This window comes from Jaculus jaculus, chromosome 1, assembly GCF_020740685.1.
Source record: "Jaculus jaculus isolate mJacJac1 chromosome 1, mJacJac1.mat.Y.cur, whole genome shotgun sequence".
Taxonomy (NCBI): domain Eukaryota; kingdom Metazoa; phylum Chordata; class Mammalia; order Rodentia; family Dipodidae; genus Jaculus; species Jaculus jaculus.
In genome coordinates, this window is record NC_059102.1 from 326,596,803 (window position 1) to 326,617,843 (window position 21,041).

General features: G+C 50.4%; 1 pseudogene; it reads left to right on the top strand.

Annotated features, from left to right (window-relative positions):
* The first annotated feature begins 451 nt into the window (after positions 1-451).
* LOC101600909 lies at positions 452-1,097 on the top strand (annotated as a pseudogene).
* Positions 1,098-21,041: the final 19,944 nt, after the last annotated feature.

The window sequence follows — 21,041 nt, forward strand, 5'->3', positions numbered from 1 at the left end:
ACCTCCCAATGCTGGGATTAAAGGTGTGCGCCACCACGCCTGGCAGCACCAGTGGTTCTAATGGGCTTTGGCTGCTGCACAGGTTATTCACACACTTAGAAAGGAAGTTACACCAACCTTGAAGGTGTGCATATGTAGCACACCAAATTGGGGTCCTTTACGAACATTTACTGTATGGGGGCTAGCTAAATTGGTCAGTCCAGCCCCCATCTCAGGTGTCCAGACAGGTTTCCAGGGAGGAGAGTGATCTCTTAATTTTTTTCTTCTAGGAAAGCAAACTAGATTCTCACCGTATGTTCCTGGCTTCCGGCAAGGGCTCCTATGGGGGAAAGAGATAAGCAATAATCAGATTCTCGCCTGGTGCCCAACAACCACAGCTGAGGAATAGCCTCAGGTCGGATTGTTCGTGAAGGCTAGCAGTGATGGGGCCAAGACTGGGAACTGCCCCTTCTCCCAAAGACTCTTCATGCTGCTCTGGCTTAAGAGAGTCACCTTCAACGTCACCACCGTGGACACTAAGAGGCGGACAGAGACGGTGCAGAAGCTCTGCCCAGGTGGGCAGCTCCCCTTCTTGCTGCATGGCACCGAAGTACACAAAGATACCAACAAGACAGGAATTTCTGGAGGCGCTGCTGAGCCCTCCCAGGTATCCAAAGCTGGCTGCGCTGAACCCTGCCTGGATCCAACACAGCTGGTCTGGACGTATTTGCCAAATTTTCTGCCTACATCAAGGATTCCAACCCAGCACTCAATGATAATCTAGGAAAGGGGCTCCTTGAAAGCCCTGAAGGTTTTAGACAATTACTTGACATCCCCCCCTTCCAGAAGAAGTGAATGAGACCAGTGCTGAAGATGAGGGCATCTCTCAAAGGAAGTTTCTGGATGGCAATGAGCTCACCCTGGCTGACTGTAACTTGTTGCCAAAGCTGCACATGGCGCAGGTAGTGTGCAAGAAATACAGGGGTTTCTCCATCCCTGAGGCTTTCCGTGGAGTGCACCTGAGCGATGCCTACGCTAGGGAAGAATTCACCTCCACCCGTCCAGATGATGAGGAGATAGAGCTGGCCTATGAGCAAGTGACCAAGGCCCTCAAATAAAGCCCGTGTTCTCTACGAGGCCCCGGGTGGCTTCCTACCCAATGGACACACTCCAATCTGGCCAGTGGGCTGAGAATTGAGGTGCTTGTGCAGGGTTGGGGAGAATAAGGTTTTTATTCTGGGTGGGTAGGACAACACATTTCAGTAATAAAATACGGGATGGGAAAAAAAGAGAAATAATCAGATTATCCTCCTACAACCTCAAAGATATTCCTTGCTTTTATTTGGGGGGGTTGTTACCCCAAAATTGCCTCACAATGAGGGTCTTCAGCTGAGGTCCCAGGGAAAAGACTGCTTTCTGGGGCAGGGCCAGATTTAACTTGACGTAAGGAAATAATGCGTGCGTGTGTGTGTGTGTGTGTGTGTGTGTGTGTGTGTGTGTGTTTCCTGCTCAGTGTTAAGCAGCACTTACTGCCACAAGAGACCCTGTAAGTGCTAGGCAAAGGCAATTCACTGGGTGGAGGAGGAGGGAAACAGAGCCTCCTATGAGGAAATACAGGTCAGTGGCAGAGTGCTCACTTAGCTCATGTGAGGCCTAAAGCCCTGGCACCATGGATCAGTTACTTTCTGATTGCTGGGGTGAACTACCTGACAAAAAGACCTTAAGGGAAAAAGGATTTATTTCAGCTTACAGTTCAGTCCAGTGGTGATGTCAGATGACTGGGGTCAGGATTTCTGGGAAAGGGAAACCTTTCCAGAAATTTCAATTCCCCAGGAAGGGCCTTCTTGGAAGAGGGTGGAAGGACTCTTTAGGGGGCAGAGATAAGATAAAGCCAGATTCTCCCCCTAAGGCTGCAAGACATCCCCTGGTTTGCTTTTTTTTTTCATGAGGCTCAACAGATTGGCCTTTTTTTTTTCTATTTTTTTTTTTTTATGGCGGGGGAGGAGAGAGAGAAAGAGAATTGGCAAGCCTTGTCCTCTAGTCGCTGCGATCAAACTCCAGACCCTTGCGCCCCCTTGCCCGCATGTGCAACCTGGCATGCCTGGGTCACTGTACGCCTGGCTCACGTGAGACCTAGAGAGTCGAACATGAGTCCTCAGGCTTCACAGGAGAGCACCTTAACTGCTAAGCCCTCTCTCAGCCTGACACCCCCTGTTTTTACTTCACCCTGTCACCCTTAAACTGCGTTGCCATCATCGTCAGTCTCAGGGGTGGGGGTACGGATCTGATTGGCTGTTGGTTGGGGGTGGGGAAGAATTCTGATTCAGGAAGGGCCAGCCTAGGGGTGCTAATTGGAGGGAAAGACCAGGATGCTGTTGCTTGGGCTGAAGAAGGATTAGGAAGTTGCTTGCAGCCTTCTCGGATGAGACTGAGTGAGGGCTGGTTCCAGTCCTGCCAGGGCAGGCACCGTGGCATGCAAATACCCAGGCGCCAGTCTCCGGAAAACAAGGCCGCCCTTCTCCTAACCTGTATCACCAGGACTGTGGAGGCAGCGAACTCAGACAGGCTGCATTCAGCATCTTCCCCAAGGGTCCACAGGCGGCAGATGAGCACCTTAGCATGCCAGCCTCAAACCCACATGCCAGGTCTAGGAGCAGCCCTCTGTGGCCTAGGCAAGTGAGGTCATTTCCTGGTGTGGGTGGACTTGACCATGTGGCACCTGCCCTGTGGGACTGCTGTCCCCTGCCTGGGCCGACCACAGAGCAGAGCCATACTGTCAGTGGGGAGCTGAGGTTCCCTTTCGTGGGTTCTTAGTCTCATTAATAAAATAAATTAGAAATGGAGTCAGAAGAACGCTCAGGGTCCGGCATGTATGGGGGCGCCTGCTTTTAATGCCAGCATTCAGGAGGCTGAGGTAGGAGGATGAATGAGTCTGAGGCCAGCCTGAGAATACATAGTAAATTCCAGGTCAGCCTGGGCTAGAGTGAGACCCTACCTCAAAAAAAAAAAGGGGGGGGGGGGCTGGAGAGATGGGTTAGTGGTTAAGGCCTGTGCCTGCAACGCCTAAGGATCCAGGTTTGATTCCCCAGGACCCACGTTAGCCAGATGTACAAGGGGGCGCATGTGTCTGGAGTTGGTTTACAGGGGCTGGAGGCCCTGGCATGTCCATTCTCTTCCTCTCTCCCTCCCTCTTTCTCTGCCAAATAAATAAATAAAAATTATATATATCATCTCAAAAGCCAGGTGTGATGCTGCACACCTTTAATCCCAGCACTTGGGAGTTGGGAGGCTGAGGTAGGATCATCATGCGTTTGAGAGCAGACTGAGCTACAAGCGTGAGCTCCGGCTCAGCTTGGGCTAGTGTGATTATTAATATGTGCGAGGAAGGCCATAAAAGACACACACTGTTAAAACGGGGCAGCTGCTGGGAGGAGATAGATGGAAAATAAAGAGAACGTCAAGCCTTTTAAATCCGGTCTAGAGAGCAGGCAGTTTCAGCAACAGGGGTGGCAATCAGCTACATGGCGTAGAGTAGTCTTCAGAGAAACAGTGAGTCTGGACAAGCTTGCTTAGGATTTTGGCCAGGATCCAAAGATAGAAAGCAGGGAGAGAGAGAGAGAGAGAGAGAGAGAGAGGGAGGGAGGGAGGGAGGGAGAGAGGGAAGAGGAACTTAGGCTTCAGAAAAGCAGCAGGCTTGACCGTGAGGGTCTGCAAAACTACCCAGAGGGAAGTGAGTTTGCAGGTTTAAGTATTGTGGTGGTTTGATCCAGGTGTCCCCCATAAACCTAGGTGTTCTGAATGCCAGGTTCCCAGCTGATGGAGTTTTGGGAATTAACGTCTTCTGGAGGCAGTGTATTGTTGGGGGGCCAGCTTAGCGGTGTTATAGCCAGTTTCCCCTTGCCAGTGTTTGGCACACTCTGCTGTTGCTATGGTCCTCCTTATGTTGGCCAGGGGGTGATGTCCACCCTCTGCTTATGCCATAGTTTTTCCTGCCATCGTGGAGCTTCCCCTCGAGCCTGTAAGCCAAAATAAACCTCTTTTATTTATATTTTTTTTCCCCACAAGCTGCTCTTGGTTGGGTGATTTCTACCAGCAATGTGAACCTGACTGCAACAAGTATGATGTCTTATTAAGGGAATAAATGTTCCTCCCACCTCCTTAGCATGTCTGTAGGTGAGGGGTGGTCTCTTGGCCAGGTAAGTTGTGGGGTCACTTGGATAAACCCTTAAGGGAGGGGACCATGATCTTATGTTTTGGGTAGCTTAGACTGTCATGTCTCTACCCAGGGCCAGAGGGAAAATTCAAGTTCCATTCTTTTGACCAGGAGGAAGAGGCTTTCTTTCCCTCAACAAAATTCTGCTCCCTCCACCTTCCCCCCTTTATGGGGTGTGGGGGAAGAAAAGTGGAGTCTAAAGCTCTTTTTTTTTTCATTCTTTTATTTATTTAGAGAAGGAAGGAAGATAGGTGTGTCGGGGCCTCGCTGCTGCAAACCAGCCCCAAACACATGTGCCACTTTGTGCATCTGGCTTTATTAGGGTACTGGGGAGTCGAATGTGGGCCAGCAGGCTTTGCAAGCAACACCTTTTGTTTTGTTCCGTTTTTCAAGGTAGGGTCTCGCTCTAGCCCAGGCTGACCTGGAATTCACTATGTAGTCTCAGGGTGGTCTCCAACAGTGATCCTCTTACCTCTGCTGAGATTAAAGATATGTGCCACCACACCGGGAATTTTTTTTTTTTTGTATTTTATTTTTATTTATGTATCTGAGAGAGAGAATAGACGCACCAGGGCCTCCATCCACTGCAAACAAACTCCAGATGCACATACCACCTTGTGCATCTGGCTTATGTGGGTACTGGGAATTGAACCTGAGTCCTTTGGCTTTGCAGGCAAATGCCTTAACTGTTAAGCCATCTCTCCAGTGCAAGCACCTTTTAACTGCAAAGCCATCTTCCAGCCCTGATAATGAAGGAGGCATCGGTCCCCAGTGGCCAGCCCGGGCTCCAGCCAGGGAAGAGGTGGTGCAGCCCCAGGAACTGGAGCCGGGCATGGGGTTGGGGGCAGACGAAAGTGGGAACTCAGGTTCCCCGAAAGGGAAAAGAAGGCACGCATATGGTAGGCATTCAAGGCTCGTTCACCAACTACAACTTCAACGATTGTGGAGAGTTTGGAATGTTACAAGTCCACAGTCAAATTATCTCCAGCTAGCCTGGCCACATTTAATATCATCTCTGTGTGTGAACTCACATCCTGAGACCTTAAGGTAAATCTTTGGGAGTGTTTGAACAGACCTCTGACTTCCGCCAGACTAAAAGCCAAGACTTCCCTTTGCTGAAACCCATCTGCGCCTACCTGATGTTTCATTGATTTGAGAAGTGCTTTGATTTATGACTTTCTTCTGCTCTGTAGCTATAAAACCTTCATGAAACTGTTAAAATTTGGGGTAACCTAAATCTGTGTTCTCTTATTCCATTTAAGGTGAGAGATGTGTGCTTTTGTTCTACCAGAGTGAGTCTCCCTGGGAAGATCAGAGGCCTGAGACTGGTTGCCCCCTGGAGAGAGGAAGGGTGATGGGGGGGAGGGGAGGAGAGGAAGCTTTCCTGGGGGACCACACTAAGGGCAGCAGCTCCTTTTCCTCACACACATGTTCATTTATTTTATTTTATTTTTGTTTTTCGAGGTAGAGTCTCACTCTAGCCCAGGCTGACCTGGAATTCACTATGGAGTCTCAGGGTGGCCTCGAACTCATGGCGATCCTCCTACCTCTGCCTCCCGAGTGCTGGGATGAAAGGCAAGTGCCACCACGTCCCATGCACACACACACATGTTCTTTTAGACAAGAAAGGAACTGGAGCTCTAGGGAGGGGCTCCAGTGAGACCTGCTGGTAAAGGGACAGGGAGCCAGGCCATGGGTCACCCTGCGAAGTTTGAATACTGAGTGGAGAGGGTAGCGCCAAGCAAGAATTTCTTAATTGCCAAGAGAAATACTGGGAAGTGGGTGGGGTCTTTCCACAGCTGGCTTCTGCTCCCCCCAGAGACGGGGCGCTGTGGGTCCTGTGTCTGTGTAGTCACCGACCTAGAAGGGGGTCCGGAAACAGCACACAGACCCAAGGCCATGCAGGACCACCCGCTTTTCCTCTGCCAACAGTTTCCCCAGCTCTTCCTCCTCCCGTGATCCTCAGCCCTATCAGGATGCTGGCCTCAGAGAAACCCTTTCTGATCATCTGGTCTAGCAGATGAACGTTTCTTTTAGTGTAGGACTCTTACAATATTTGACATAAATTAATTTTATTTTTCAAGGTAGGGTCTCACTCTAGCCCAGGCTGACCTGGCATTCACTACATAATCTCAGGGTGGCCTCGAACTGTCGGCAATCCTCCTACCTCTGCCTCCCAAGTGCTGGGACTAAAGGTGTGCGCCACCATGCCCAGCTAAAATTTATTTATTTTGATGTTGTTTTTGTTTTGTTTTCGTGGTAGGGTTTTGCTGTAGCCCAAGCTGACCTGGAATTCATGCCTGGTTTATATGATACTGAGGACCAAAGCCAGGACTTTGTACATTACTAAGTAAATCATGCCTGATCCCCATAAAATAACTTTAATACAAAAAATTACTTGCTGTTGATCTGAAATTTAAACATCATTAGGGATCGGGTACGATGGTTTGTTTGCTTTTAGTTTGTTTTGGTGACAAGGATTGAACCCAGAGCTTCCCACATGCTGGGCATGTGCTCTGCCATGGCTCTGTGTTCTCATAGCCCAAATGGGAGTTTTATTTATTTATTTATTTGTTTATTTTAGGACATGAGGTCTCATTACGTGGCCCAGACTGATCTCAAACTCCTGGGCTGAGCGATCCTGTGGTGCCTCAGCCCCAGGACAGAGGTTAGCAAGGGAGGGAGGCTGACAAGGGCACTGGGGGTCCAGGTTAACTGCGGAGCCAACTGAGGATGTTAAGGGGATTCCCACCACGTCTGTCCCCCTGCCAACTCCAGTAAGTACTTCCCTCGGCCAAGGGCAGATGAGGGCTCCTCTGGTGGCCCCTGCCTTCTTCTGTCTGGGGTCAGCGTTTACTGCTAGATGTCTCTGTGTCCAGGAGACCAGGCAGGCAAGCTGGAACTCACGCCACAGGTAAGCTGGTGCCCTGAGGAGACAGGTGGCCTCCTGCCTGCCTACCCTCACTCTGAGCTTTGCCTGGGCCTCCATGTCAGTTGCCCAGGGCTCCTTGAGCACTAAAGCCCTGACTCTGTGTAGCCATGAGTGATGCCAGGCAGAACCACACACAACCCGGCCTGTCTTTATTAGACAGAACCGTACACAAACCGACCTGTCGTTATTAGGAACCAGGGCCCTTCGATCCTCCCTCATGACTGGGAAGACCACCCTGCACACTGCTCGTCTCCCTTGGGGCCCACCCATTGTAGGGTCGGGACCCTGCTAGCTAGTGTGGCCCAGAAGGGAAGCCCTGGGCTCTGGCCTGGCTCCACGATGGGCTAAAATTAGGACCCATACGTCGCACAGGCTCCAGATGGGACTCTGGCTTCTTTGGGTTGGCCTAGACTTTAAAAAAAAAAATTTAGGGCTGGAGAGATGGCTTAGCGGTTAAGCGCTTGCCTGTGAAGCCTAAGGACCCCGGTTCGAGGCTCGGTTCCCCAGGTCCCACGTTAGCCAGATGCACAAGGGGGCGCACGCGTCTGGAGTTCGTTTGCAGAGGCTGGAAGCCCTGGCGCGCCCATTCCCTCTCCCTCTATCTGTCTTTCTCTCTGTGTCTGTCGCTCTCAAATAAAAAAAAAAAAATTAAAAAAAAATTTAATTTTTTGGTTTTTCAAAGTAGGGTCTTGTCGCGAGCATGTAATTAAGTAGTCGAGAGGCGGGTATGTCAATTCGATTGCCGCACTTTCTTCACTCAACACACAAGTTCTCTCTTCTCCTATCCTCTCAACCGCAGCCTAGCCCCGAGGCCGTGCAGCTGCGAGGACCCGAGGGCCGGGCTCGGTCAGCCGTGCTCCTTCCCCGACAGCCAGCCAACTCCAGCCCAGGGCTCCCAGGGGCTGCGCGGTCCTGCGGCGGGCATCAGCTCGGAGAGGGACGGGGAGCGCGTCTCTCTAGGTTGAGTGACAGCTTCTTCAGCTCTCCTGTGGGTTTTTACCCTCTTCTCCAGTCCTTATCCTCCGTCACCATGGTTACTGATAACCACCTTAGGGTGAGCTCACATGCATATCAGTGCACAGCTGGCTGTGTCCCGTGGCCCTGCGCTGCACAGAGCTCTTTTTATTCCCTGCATCTTTTCTCCAGCTTCTCGCGGGATGGGTTTTGGACCCCGCCTCCCACCTACGCACAAAGCAATTCGCTGGTGCTCTTCCAAAAGCCTGCACCGAAGGATGCTGGGGGAATCTCTGAAGCAGAGGCAGAAACTTCCCTGTGCCTGGGACAGTTGGGAGACGCAACTTGAGCTTATATTAGCTTCCCAGACAGTCTCAACCCGGACAGCAGATCTGAGCCTCAGTTTTCCAGGCTCCAGAAATGTGGCGTCTGCACCCGGTGATCCCAGCCCAACGCGAAGAGGAAGAGGAGGAGGAGGAGGAGGAACGGCCGTTGGCCGGCAGAGGGCGCTGCTCGCCCTCGGAGCTGCGCTGCAGAGCGCCACCGCCAGGGGTCGCCCGCCCTCCGCGGCTGCAGAGCCAGGGCGCCGCTCCGAGCGGGTGACGCCAGCCTTGGAAACAATGGGAAAGATGAGCACAGGCACGCGGGGCGTGGCGAGGGCAGGGATCTAGTCCTGGGTAACTTGCCTTGGTCGGTCCTCACACTCTGTTCCCGTTCTGTTCGCGGCCCCCGTTGCCTGGGAGCACCAGACCCCAGATCGGGTGTCCATCCATGCAGCGCCGCAGGTGGGAGGCCAGGCTAGAAGGAGGAGGCGAGGCTGGGCTCACGGGAGCTCCCCTTTCCGAACCTGATCTGGCAAGCTTTGCAAGCAAAGTGTGTTTAACCACCTCCCTAACCCTATTCTGGGGATTTTGTAGTGACTTTGTGTGTGCGTCTCTGTGTGTAGTATGTTTGGTGCATGTGTACTCTGTGTTGTGTGGATTATATGTGTGCGTTGGTGTCACTGTGGTTCCCTGTGCATGTGCAGAGGCCAGGGAACATCACGGGTCCCTGCTCCATCCCTCATCCCCATGTGTTCTTGAGATGGAGTCGTCACTGAACTGATTCTGCAGCCAGCCCCAGTCATTCTCCAGTCTGCTCCCCACTAGACTAAAGACATGTGTGGGCCACACCAAGCTGTTCTGGGGGCATTGGACTCAGCGGTCTCAGGCCTCCTTGGGCCCTCATGTTTGCTGAGGAAGTGCTCCTCTTACCTGATGAGCCATCTCTCCAGCTCAGAGACGTTTATTTATTTATTTAACCGAGAAAGAGGGGTGGGGAAGAGAGAAAGAGAGAGAAATAGTGAGAGTGAGAGAGTGCATGGGCGTGTCAGGGCCTCCAGCCACTGCAATCGAACTCCAGACACCGGCGCTTCCTTGTGCATCTGGCTAACTTGGATCCTGGGGAATTGGACCTGGGTCCTTAGGCTTTGCGGACAAGCGCCTTAACTGCTAAGCCATCCCTCCAGGTACAAGCCCAGGGACTTTTAAATAAACACATGAATAAATGAAAGCTTGCTTTTGCTTCTGAGAAAACCGTTGTCTGCCCAGGGCTCTGGCAGCCATCTTCCCACCATGAGGGTAACAGGTAGCCTGAGCGTTCAGAGCCTAGGGCCACTCTTGCCTCAAGCTGCAGATTTCCCTTAGGCGCTTCACTTGCCTTTCCCGGAATGTGCCACGCCCTTCTGCAGCTCTGTGGTGGGGAACGCCCTTCACCTGTGGACCCTCAGGTCCTGCCCCCATGAAACCCTCCTCCTTGCCTCTTTTCTACTGTCCCTTGGCACTCTGCTTGTGCCTTGAGCATTCCCCTGACTAGCCTGGCCTGAGCAAACAGTGGTTTATTTTTCCCTAAGTGACTGGAGTTTGCTGTTTGCTAGCACAACTTTGGTGGCTCAGTAATTATCAGGTCTGGTGTCCCTGCGATTGTCCCAACTTCCCCTTGGTGATTACAAGGTGGCTGTAGTTGCTCATTCAAGGAAGAAAATGAGGAGTAAAGGCTAAAGCATTTTTCACTTACCTTGCTCCTGGGTTGGAGGAATAAACGAGCAGAAGTTTCTAACAGATGTCCTGTGGTGCCTTGAATGTGAAATGTCTCCCATAGCCTCATGTGTCTGTGATGAGGTCTCACAGCTGACCCCCAGCTGGTGGAACATTTGCGAGGTAGAAAGTGCCTTTACAAGAGGAAGGGTGGCAGTGAGGAGTGGGCTTCAGGTTGCTATCTGCCAGCCCCGCCTGCCTCACTGAGCCCACTCTACTTCCTTCCTGCCCATGTGGAGATGTGACACTGGCTGTCTGCTCCTGCCATGCTCTCTCCACCACGATGAAACTTTCCCTCCAAACTGGAAGCTGGGCAGGTCGTGGTGGCACACGCCTTTCCTCCCAGCACTTGGGAGGCAGAGGTAGGAGGACCACCATGAGTTTGAGGTCACCCGAAGACTACGTAGTGGATTCCAGGTCAGCCTGGGCTAGAGTGAGACCCTACAGTGAAAAATAAAAACAAAAACAAGAAAAACCCTGTTTGCTGGAAATAAGCCCTTTCCTTCCATAAGCTGCTTCTGACTGGGCGTTCTGCCCGAGCAGTGACAAGGTAATGGATGCATATCCTCTTTCACCTCCTTATTTGGAACGAACCACAAGGCTTGCTGGGACCAAGTCTAAGTCTACATTTCTGTGACCAAGGGAATTCAGCTGAGACAACAAAATGGGCTCATGGCAGCAGGGGGGTGGGAGGGGGACTTGGGAGGAGGCGATGGACGGCTTCTGGATAGTTCCTTTCCTGCTTGTCCCCCTCCTCCTCAGCCTGCAGGTCTCAGATGAGTCCATGAAGGCAGGTAAGGAGTTCAAGCATCATCTCGAGCCAGCAGGTGCCTCAAAGGCTTTCAGCAGAAGAGGCTGCTCTGGTAGGTGTCAAGAAGGCTCCCTTTGACCACGGAGGCCTGTGAGCAGGGACATGCTGCAGCAGAGACCCCTGGGAAAGGGGCTGCTGGGAAGCAGGGCTCCTAAGGGTCCTTTAGGGACAGAGCTCTGGCTTGCTTCTGTCTGGGCAGGTGAGCAGAGCCCAGGAGAAACATCAAGATCGGAGCCTAGAGGGTGACATAGGACGCGAGGAAGACAAGGGCCATCTTGAACTTGAGACACCATGGGTGTTTGTTTGGGGTTTTGTCTGGGAGGCATGTCTGGGGAGAGAGAGAAGAGCCTTGTGCCCTGACCTGGAATCTACGGAGAGAAGACTAGGAGGATATGGAAGGGGGCAGCTCCCCCAGCAAGGCCAAGAAGTGGGTGTGGAACAGACCCTTCTGGTGTGCCAGTGCGGAGACCAGTGCCCAGACAGATGACTTCACCGCAAACAGGCCTCTGCTGTTTGGTCTACAAGGAGTTGAAAAGTCCATGGAAATCGTGTGAGACCACCAAGTGCTTTTGAGTGGACAGAACTCAGCTCAGTCCAGAATGTGTTTAGTGCCTCTGTAGTGGACTTCTATTTTGTTTTGGTGCTGGGGTTGGAACCTGGGGCCTTGTGTGTGCTAAGCAAGCACACGCTATACCACTGAGCTGCACCCCCAGGCCCATCTGGGCCTTTTTAACAAGCCATCAGTCAGCCTTTTGAGAAGGACAGTTTATTGCAAAACCTGTTCCCAGGTCCTTTCATTTCCTTTCCTGAGACTTATGGGTTACACCCTACATAGAGCCAACATATATGGTCCTTAGGTTCAAGCCCTTGGACTTCAGGGCCCCATGCCACCTTTGTACCAACCCCACTCTGGATCCCTTTCAACACACACATGTACTTTCTGGAGTTTCTCCTGGTCTGATTGTGGGTTCAGGGAGAGGCAGGCAAGTGGCTGACTCTCAGCCATGTCCACTTCTTCTTCTTTTTTTTGGTACATTTTTATTTATTTATTTGAGAGTGACAGACACAGAGAGAAAGAGGCAGATATATATATGTAGAGAGAGAATGGACGCGCCAGGGCTTCCAGCCACTGCAAATGAACTCCAGACGCATGCGCCCCCTTGTGCATCTGGCTAACGTGGGTCCTGGGGCATGGAGCCTTGAACCAGTGTCCTTAGGCTTCACAGGCAAGCGTTTAACCGCTAAGCCATCTCTCCAGCCCTCCATTTCTTTCTTGATAAGTATCAAAAAGCAGGCAGGGCAGCAGAGCCCCATGGGGACACACGGTAACTGGCTTGAGCCAATTAAGGGATTCCCAGGGCTCTTTGCAGATGAGTAGTGGGACTAGGGCTGGGGAAGAGCTTCCTCTCTGAGGAGAAAAGGGAAGATCCACAAGTATAAAATCGCCTCCCAGGAGGGGTGGCGGTGACCATGACCCTGAGGGAATGGCTGGTCCAAAGCTGTGTAACCAAGCAACGCTGGAGCCACCTACCAGTTCACACTTGTGTAATATGGGATGAAGACTTGAAATCCAGGGCCAGTGTCGTGTGCTGGCTTGATCCAGAGAGCCTCACGGGGACTTCTCTGTGAGCTCCCAGCTCTCTGAGCCCACAGCCAAGACCTTGCCAGACCCCTGCGTCCTCCAGGGGCCAGGCTCACCCTCCCCAGCCTGTGGGAGTATCCAAACCATCCAACCACAACCAGGGTCCCTCCTCCCTCCTGCTACTGAGAAGCCAGAGCCCTCCTGTGTCCCTGCTCGTTGACATGGCCTTGTGCAGCACCCTCCTTTAGGGCTGTGGGAACGGGTAGTCAAGAAGCTGGGGTCAGAGCTGTCCATCCAGGGTCAGCTGTTGTATGTTTGGTCATTGCCACAACCGCAGGGTGAGAATCCCACTGTCACCATCACAGAGGTGACACGTTAAGCCAGATTCCTGCCAGGCAAGTTACCTTGAAGTTGTGTATTGTCAGGCCAAGGGGCTGCTCAGTACCTAGCAACTGTAGGTCTGGACATCTTTGACTTGCTGTCGCTCTATGAACTCAGGAAACACAAAGCCAATAGGCTTCCTGTATTCACTGTAGCGGGATGGCTCAACCTCACCTGGTGACCTCACAGCCAATCCAGGAACCCAGGCAATACCAACACAGCTGCTTCCAGCTGCTGCCAAGTAGTAACAGGCTACCTCATCTCCTAAATACATTTTAGTTTCCCTCATGTTACTTGTTTTTCTTAAATTTCTTTTGTTCATTTTTATTTATTTATTTGAGAGTGACAGAGAGAGAAAGAGGCAGATAGAGAGAATGGGTGCGCCAGGGCCTCCAGCCACTGCAAACGAACTCCAGATGCGTGCGCCCCCTTGTGCATCTGGTTAACGTGGGTCCTGGAGAACCAAGCCTCGAACCGGGGTCCTTAGGCTGCACAGGCAAGCGCTTAACCGCTAAGCCATCTCTCCAGCCTTTGTTTTTCTTTGTTGAGGTAGGGCCTCCAGTCTAGTCCAGGCTGACCTGGAATTCACTATACACTCTCAGGGTAGCCTCAAACTCAATGATCCTCCTACCCCCGCCTCTTGAGTGCTGGGATTAATGGAGTGTGCCACCACACCTGGCAGAGAATGGGTGAGCTAGGGCCTCCACGGCTGCAAACCAACTCCAGCCACATGCACCACCTTGTGCATCTGGCTAATATGGGTCCTGGGGAATCAAGCCTTGAACCGAGGTCCTTAGGCTTCACAGGCAAGCGCTTAACCACTAAGCCATCTCTCCAGCCCCATGGCCAGCTATTTAAGTGGGTTCTGGAGATTCAAACCTGGATGGTTCCAGGACCCTTCAAGGCTTCATGGATATGCAGCAGGAAGCATACTTAATCAGTAAGCCATCTCTCCAGCCCCTACTTGTGATACTTTAATATGACAATTTGGGTAGATTTTTACTTAAAAACAAACAAACAAACATTTATTTTGCAAGAGGGAAAGAGAAGTAGAGAGAAAGCAAGGGGGAAAAGAGAAAGAGAGAGAGATATGTATGCACCACCTTGTGCATCTGGCTTACATGGGTCCTGGGGAATTGAACCTAGGTCCTTAGGCTTTGCAGACAAGCCCCTTAACCACTAACCCATCTCTCTGGCCCTGGATAGATTTTTAAATCTCTCCACTGTGTGCCTATGTGTGTGGAAGAATGAATGGGATGCCACTACTCTCTTCTAACTGCTTGTCTACTAGAACCTTAAAATGTTTTTCTTTCTTTTTTTTTCTTTCTCAATTTTTATTAACATTTTCCATGATTATAAAAAGTATCCCATGGTAATACCCTCCCTCCTCCCCCCACCCACTTTCCCCTTTGAAACTCCATTCTCCATCATATCCCCTCCCCATCTCAATCAGTCTCTCTTTTATTTTGATGTCATGGTCTTTTCTTCCTCTTATGATAGTCTTGTGTAGGTAGTGTCAGGCACTGTGAGGTCATGGATATCCAGGCCATTTTGTCTGGAGGAAGCACGTTGTGTGGAGTCCTACCCTTTGGCTCTTACATTCTTTCCACCACCTCTTCTGCATTAGACCCTGAGCCTTGGAAGGTGTGATAGAGATGTTACTCAGTACTCCAGCCACTTCTTTCCAGCACTACGATACCTTCTTTTTTTTTTTTTTAATTTTTATTAACATTTTCCATGATTATAAGAAAATATCCCATGGTAATTCCCTCCCTCCCCGACACTTTCCCCTTTGAAATTCCATTCTCCATCATATTACCTCCCCATCTCAATCATTGTGTTTTTCTTTCTTTTTAAAAACAAATTTATTTATTTATATTTATTTGAGAGAGATAGAGAATGGGTGCACCAGGGCCTCCAGCCACTGCAAATGAACTCCAGATGCGTGCGCCACCTTGTGTATCTGGCTTATGTGGGTACCGGGGAATCCCTCGAAGGGGTCCTTAGGCTTCACAGGCAAGTGCTTAACTACTAAGCCATTTCTCCAGTCTTTTCTTTCTTTTTTGAGGTAGAGTCTCATTACCTCAGTCTCCCAAATGCTGAGATTAAAGGTGTGAGCCACTACACCTGGCTATTTTTCTTTTGAAATAGGAATCAATTTGTGTTTCGTTAGGACCTCTGAAGTGCTCTAGAAACTGGAGTCTGATGTGACATGTGCTGAGGCTCCAGAGGAGAAAACTGAGCAGTCCCTATGAACCCCATGGCTCCCAGCTCCAACTCCTCCCATTTACTGAGCTGTTACCTAGCAGCCTGGACTCTCACCTCACCCAGGATTAGCCCGTGCACTACTAAAGCAACGCCCGCACGGCCCCCTCCTGTGTGTCCTGACACCTGTTGTTCCCAGAGCCCAGCTCACCTGACTCCAGATGAAACATCATGCATCATTCATGCATCCCTGGCTGCACACATTTCCTCAAGTTTCTGGGTCATTCTATGCCCTCTGCATTGTAGTTTTCCTCTTATAAACTGTTATGGTTTGGCTGTGAAGTATCCCTGTGGACTCATGTTTCAACACTCAGTCCCCAGCTAGTGACCTTGTTTTGGGAAATGGAGCCTCCAGGGAGGGAGTGGGTTGCTGGGGGACAGACCTTCTGGGTTATATCTCAGTGGGGCTTCCATCCCAAGCTGTATGCACCCCAAATGTGTAACAGCTTACACTAGATGGGAATGTAGCCACCGAAGGCCATGCCATCCCCACCATGGTGGATGTATTTCCTTAAGCCAGGAGCAAAGATAAATCCTTAAATTGTCAGGTATTGTCACAGACATCAGAAGAGTAACTAAGACACGAATCGGATACAAAATAGCTCCATAGTCGCCTCCTCCTCTCCCCAATGATCCATCGTGACTTGTGGGGGGGGGGAAGACGACATCCTGCTTCCTCCCTCACCTTAACTTAACAGTTCTAGGCCAGGAAGGGTCAAAAGGACAAGCTTATGACTAATGATGCTGGAGGCCCTGTGTATTTGTGGGGGGTAGGGAGAGGACTTTAAGTTGAGGTTTTATCTTGGTAAACCCATCTCAAGTTCACTTGCTATATCCACTTAACTGACCGGAACTTGCTCCAGCTGAGCTAGTGACCCCCACGCTCTGCACACAGAGCCTCCTCTGACCAAGGCAACGAGACAGGGCCGGGCCGGAGCACAGGTGAGGCCCCAGCTCCCGCGATGCTGAGCTGCTTCTCTGAGCATCACAGCTGGAGGGATGATTTCCATGGTGACCAGAATCTTAAACTCCCAGCAGGCCGCTCTGCAAGCTGTGGGCCTTTGGCAGGCATCCCCTTCCCTCCAGCCTTGGGCCGGGTCTGGGGTCCTGCTGCTCAGCACCACCCCACCACGTTAGTCTGCACTTGGGTCACCGTGCGTCTGGCTTACATGGGATCTGGAGAGTCAAACGTGGGTCCTTAGGCTTCGCAGGCAAGCGCCTTAACCACTAAGCCATCTCTCCAGCCCAAGGACGCTTGTTGACCTCGGTACTGGTGGTGGTGGTCTGGGTGTGAAGACTCTTCCTTTCCTTCACAGCAGGTGTAAACTGTCCTCACCTTACCCAGCAGAGAAGGCCAACTTCCACGCCACATCCCATCTCCACAAGCTGCACGTGAGAGACGACTTATGCCTGTAACCACCCAGGAATGATACACGTTACAGCCCAGGTAACCTTAAGCATGGCTGTGAAGCACAGATCTTCAAGCTGGACCTGACATGCACATGCCTGTGATCGTCGTATTCAGGAGGCTGCAGCAGGAGGGTCATAACTTTGTGGGCAAACTGAGTTCTCAAACTCCAGACAAGCTAGGGATACACTGTGAGTGCCTTCTTAACCACAGGGGTGGCCTTTACAGCATGGCCCCCGTCTGTGCCTGTGGTTGCAGCTGTTGAGTGACCGGTTCTCAAGAGCTCTGATGCTCTCTCCCTGTCAGCCTGCAGTGAGGAGGCCCAGCCAGATACCCCTCAGCATACTGAAAATCACAGAAGTCATGCTGGAACAACTTAACTTTTATTTTGTGCGCACATGCCAGTGTGTGCATGCCGCGACACACACGTGGGAAGTCAGAGGACAACTCTTGAGATGTCTGCACTCCATCTTTGGAGACAGGGTCTCTTGCCACCACAGCTGCAAGTTTTGGACTGCATCTGGCTTTATGTGGGCACTGGGGAATGAAACCAGGCCAGCAGGCTTTGCAAGCAAGTGCCTTTAACCACTTGGCCATCTCCTCAGCCCTGGCATGACTTACAAAGCCTCTGATACTTCATGGTGAGAAGATCAGTGGCTCAGTGCCCATGCACCCCAAGGTCTTTTGTCCATTCTGGTCCCTCGTGCAGCAACTACTGGAGAGCTTGGCGACAGGTAGGAGTGCAGCTTTTTAGGACATCCAATCTTCCAGGCTTGGGAACTGACAGGCCTCACACATTGTGCACAGTGTTTTAGCAGTGTAGCCTCTGCTACAGGCAACGGGATTGTCTAGGATGCAAACAGAAGGCATGGGGCCAGGTCATGCAGGCAGAGGCTACGTGCACCCTCCCCATCCTTTTGCCACAGACTTCAGGGGACTCTTCCCTTGGGAGAGAGGGAACCGAGTTTGCATCTGAAGGGTCTCTAGAGGCCCATGTTAATGGCGTGGTCATCAGCTGGTGGCACTACTGGGAGTAGTAATACCTTTAGGACGTGGGGCCTTGTGAAAGGTCCTCAGTTTGAGTCCTTGAAGGCCAAAGTGCCCCCTTCCTTTTCCTCTTTGCTTTCTGGCCACCATGCGATGAACAGGCCACCTCTGCCACACACTCCTGCCAAAATGTACTGTAGAGCCAAGGCTACAGGGCCCGGTGACCATGGGACTGAAACCATTAATCATTCCTTCTTTTAAGTTGACTCAACACATTTTATTCCAGCTGCAGAAGGCTGGCCAGCACATTCAGCTAGAAATGAGGCTAATGAAACGACTAGTTATTACAGGTCTGTCTATGAAAGGGGCCTGAACCTTCTTTCCACCCAACTTCAGCAAATAAAAGCAGAGACATTATGAAGAAACTGCATCAAAGCCATTAAAATGGTCAACTATCACATTTGTAGCCAAAAGGGAGCAGGAAGGTCACACGCAAGCAGTGTGTCCCCAGTGCCTTCAGCGAGCTCCCGCACACGCACATGAGTGGCTGTGCAGGGCCCTGGATGCTCAGAAGCACAGGGCGTCCGGAAGCCCCAGGGGACTCTCCCCTCCTCAGCAGGCCCTCAGGGACAGTGGTGGCTACTCCAGCAAGGACACCAAAGTTCCCACCAACACTGTTCGAGGGGAAAAGCAGCATCCTGGGAAATGGAAGCAAACTGCTCCAAGCTCCAGGTCAGAATCAACAGTAAAAATGGATCACAAAATTCTTTCATGTTAGGTAAATGAAGGGCAACTGGGAAAATAAATACAAATTTTCTTTGAATTAAGTATTTTGTCTTTTTATTTCAAAAGAAGGATACCAAGAAGCAGAAGAATGAAGCAATTAAAACCAGTAGAGCTACAAAGTAGGGAGTCAAGCTGAAGGGGAAGGACCTGACCGGATCAGCGGCTGCCAGCGCAAGCCCAGGCTGGGCCTGAGGCTGCCTGACTTACACCAAGTCCAGTGACTCCCCAGCCTGCCAACTCACCAGTTAACAGGGCTCAGTCCTTTCTGTGGGATCCCAACTTTGCACATTCCGGATAGGTCATGCACATACATGTTACACTTGAGGGTTACATGAAATTGCATGCAAGTTCACACAGTATCTTTGGAAGGCACTGTTGTGTAGCAGGAGCTACTTCCTGGTGAGTTCTCCTGGGGTGCATCACAAGTGGTCCTCCAGATTTAGTCCTATCAGAAACTCTGGTGCAAAACTCAGCTGCTGTCTGACTGATTCTGCCAACTGTGTCCCTCCCATCCTCTTCACTTCCCCTTCTGAAAAGCAGGTGTCAAGCTTAGATGTTTCCTGACAATGAGATCATGTTTTATTCAGACTTTCAAATTATTTCAATCAAGCAAGAAATATTTTACAGCATGTTGTGAAATTTCTAATAAGCTGTGACCAGTTTCCTTTCTCCTGAATTCAGCAAGGCCTACAATCCACAAGTCCCATGAGGTAAGACAAGGTTCTATTCTCATATGAAATGATTTATAATTGAGACATTCTTCAGTGTACGTGTAAGTCGACCTTAAATTTTAAAATATGATTCTATTGTCTGCCTGCAGACACCCAGCCCCCAATTATAAAAAGCCCAGGTCATAAGCTGCCAATGTTTATTACCTTTTAGCAAAGGAAACAGCTCTGCATATCATTTAAGGACACCATGTGGATACTTCTAACATTTGAAGCAAAGTCAGAGGACATGAGATTCAAGTCCAGCATTGTATATGAAAGGTCATGGGCTCTGACTCTCCACCTGTATCACAAAAAATTCCCATTTCAAGTTTATCTATGTGCTATTCTACTGTGTTTTTGGTTAATCAACTTGGTTAAGTCTGAAAAAGAAAACGCATTTGAGGTTCTAAGTCTGGTATCTTAACCAAGACTCCCTAACCCTCAAAAAATAAAGAGACAGAGACAACCTTTCATCTGTCATTCCCACTCCTGCTGGCTATACAGAAAGCACAAAGGAGTTGGCATGTTTGGGTCAGACACAGCCTTCTCCCAGGGGCCCTGAAGAGCCTTGAGCTAGAACCTCCCTCACTGCGGCACCTGCTTGAGATTCTCTTCTGGACTTTAGTACTGGCCTTTCTTCTCTTCCTCCCTCTCTGCCAGGGCCAGGGTGGATCAAACTCTCAGTCCCCAGGATTACAAGATTGCAGAGGCTTCCTCAAAAGCAATAAATAATAAAAAAGAAAGGTGTTGGGAATAAACATGTATAACAAAAGGGATACTCTCCATCAACTATAGACATCTCAAGATACAATTTTCTTCTACTCCTAGCTTCTTCACTTGCACTCCCACACCACACCACACATCCATCTGATGAAAGACAAAACCCCAACACACACTCACAGCCAGTGTCAAAGAACAGTGTCAAAACAAGGCTCATCTTGTATAACCCCAAACCTTTAATTTCAGCCTGACTCAGAAGGCTTAAATGATGTGTAAGGGGCACTTGGCTTGTCAAGAAATTGCTTTATCAAAGCCTCCTGGGTTAAAAAGAAAGAGGTGGATAGGAGTGGACTTTACACACTAAGGGTAGAGGGAAGAACAGTATTGTCTGAAGCTGGCACTGAGATAGTAAACAGCAACAGCAGGCTGTGGGACAGGCAAAAAGGAGGGAAACTGCTGGTGGACCATGAGAAGAATCCAAAGGACTCTGAGCCACTGACACATGTACTCTACTGAAGCTCAGGGCCCACACGAGTCCACTACTTCAAGGCCACTTCTTCTTCCTGGGAGCAAGCACCTCCGTGCTGAAACTACCAAGCTGCTGTCAGTCAACACATGGAAACACTTGAATGCTACAGGGAGGAATAGCGTCTTTATGCAACACTTCTAACCTCAAAATGGCCACCCACTGTTTTTTCCTTATTTATACTGACGATGTACAAGGTTTTCACTGAACATCTACTATTTTTGAACAATTAAAGGCTGTACTTGAGAGTAAGACAGGCCCTCCTGACCCTTTTCTTGGGTCAAATAAGAATAAGCCAACCCACAACTGCAGAGGCTGCAGTGCACGGAGGAAGAAACACAACTGAATCTGAAGAGGCAGAGGGTTCTTATAGACAAGCACTGAGAACTGAAGCCCGCTGGGTCCCAGGGTGATCCTGCTTAGGATTTCACACACAATGGACAATGGGCAGCAAAGTAGGAGGAACATGGAGAAAAGGGTTCAAGTCCAAGAAGGCAGCAAATAAGTAGCCTCAGCACGTCTTGTAAACATATTTTCTTTCAGATACAAGGTTATTTAACATGAAGACCATATACCTCTAAAGTCAATGTTGGCAAGTGAAAGTTTCCATGGTGAGGCATGGGTAAGTAAACTATCTACTGAACCACCCTACCCCACAGACTTAGCAATAAGCACAAGGGTATCTAGATTTATGGTTTTCTTCCAAATAACT